Raw genomic sequence first — 2,232 nt, forward strand, 5'->3', positions numbered from 1 at the left:
AGCCTGGGCAACAGAGTGAAACCCTGTCTCTACAAAAGATACAAAAAATAGCCAGTCATGGTGGTGTGTGCCTGTAGTCCCAGCTACTTGATAGGCTGAGGTGGGAGGATCTCTTGAGTCCAGAAAGTCGAGGCTGCAGTGAGCTTTGACCGTGCCACTGCACTCCAGCCTGAGCGACAGAGCAAGACTCTGTCTCAAAAAAAACAAAAAAACTTAGCCAGGTATGGTGACACATGTCTATAATCCTAGTTACTTGGGAGACTGAAGTGGGGAGATCACTTGAACCTGGGAGGCAGAGGCTGCCCTGAGCCCAGACTGCCACACTGCACTGTAGCCTGGGTGGCAGAGCGAGGCTGTCTCAAAAAAAAAGTGGCCGAGCACAGTGGCTCACACCTGTAATCCCAGCACTTTGGGAGGCTGAGGCGGGCAGATCATGAGGTCAGGAGATCAAGACCATCCTGGCTAACACAGTGAAACCACATTTCTACTAAAAATACAAAAAATTAGCCGGGCGTGGTGGCAGGTGCCTGTAGTCTCAGCTACTCGGGAGGCTGAGGCAGGAAAATGGTATGAATCCAGGAGGCAGAGCTTGCAGTGAGCCGAGATTGTGCCACTGCACTCCAGCCTGGGCGACAGAGCAAGACTGTCTCAAAAAAAAAAAAAAAAAAAGATTTATCTGTTACATATTATATATGATATAAAATACACATTTATAAACTATATGATATAAAAATCTTTATATATAAAAACATATATTCGTATTTTATATAATATAGTGTATAATATATAAACCATATTATATAAAATATATTTTGTAAAATATAGTATATAATATATAAACCATATTATATAAAATATATTTTGTAATTTATATCGTTTTGTACTTATATATTTTTATATTACATATAAATATATGCAATGTATTACATATAAATAACATTTCATATTACATATGCATATATATAGTATATATGTATATATTTTTGAGGCAGAGTCTTACTCTGTCACCCAGGCTGGAGTGCAATGGTGCAATCTCAGCCCGCTGCAGCCTCCACCTCCTGATTGAATCAATTCTCCTGCCTCAGCCTCCTGAGTAGCTGGGATTACAGGCATCCGCCACCACACCCAGCTAATTTTTGTATTTTTAGTAGAGACAGGGGTTTCACCATGTTGGCCGGGCTGGTCTCGAACTCCTGACCTCAGGTCATCCGCCCACCTTGGTCTCCCAAAGTGCTGAGATTACAGGCGTGAGCCACCACGCTTGGCCTATTTTATATTCATATTTTATGTATCCATATTTTTATATTTTACATACAAATATGTATTTTTATATTACACAAATATATGTATTCATTATATCTATATAAAATATCAAACCATGGAGACAATGTTAAGCATCTTCCCAGTACATGGCCCCTGATAAAATGCCATTTTTCCTATCGCTATTTTTGTCGCAGCGGAGACTGGGAAACAGGATGGCACAGAAGACCTGGGATGAGCCAGTGCCGTTAACAAGGGGAAGCACATGAATTGGAAAGTTCAGTGAGCTCTTGTTTAGATAATAGGATCCATACCTCACCAGTGATATGTTCCTTCATTCTCTTGTGATTCATGGATTCCTTCTCCCTCTCTTCCTTTCCTCCCTCCCTCTCTCTGCATTTGATTTGTAGAAAAAAGTGCAGAATTTCTTACACCCTGGATTTTGCAGATTGTCTCACTGTGGAATCATTTGACATATTTTTCTGCTGCCCTTGTGTGTCCTGTAATTTGTTAATTAGATCAAGAGGCGTAGATTCAAGTTCTTCTTTTTTTTTTCCAGGATTACTCATAGGTGATGTCGTGTACAGCCATATAGATGGACAAGATGTCTGGTTTTCTTATTATTTTTTTTTCAAAAAGATGTCAGCAGTCATTGGTGATCATTACCTAAGGGTGTTTTTGTCTGTTTGTTTGTTTTTGAGATGGAGTCTCGCTCTGTCTCCCAGGCTGGAGTGCAGTGGCACAATCTCTGCTCACTGCAGCCTTTGCCTCCCATGTTCAAGTGATTCTCCTGCCTCGGCCTCCCCAGTAGGTGGGACCAACGATATTAATAATCATATTACATGTGAATGTCTTAGTATGATTTTATATGATTGCATAGTAGCAGGATGATACTTTATGTTTACATCGATTTATTACAACATAGGTTTATTCTGCTTTTCAAGGAAATGGAAAAAATGAACATCTATAAGC

This window comes from Papio anubis, chromosome 4, assembly GCF_008728515.1.
Source record: "Papio anubis isolate 15944 chromosome 4, Panubis1.0, whole genome shotgun sequence".
NCBI classification, from domain to species: domain Eukaryota; kingdom Metazoa; phylum Chordata; class Mammalia; order Primates; family Cercopithecidae; genus Papio; species Papio anubis.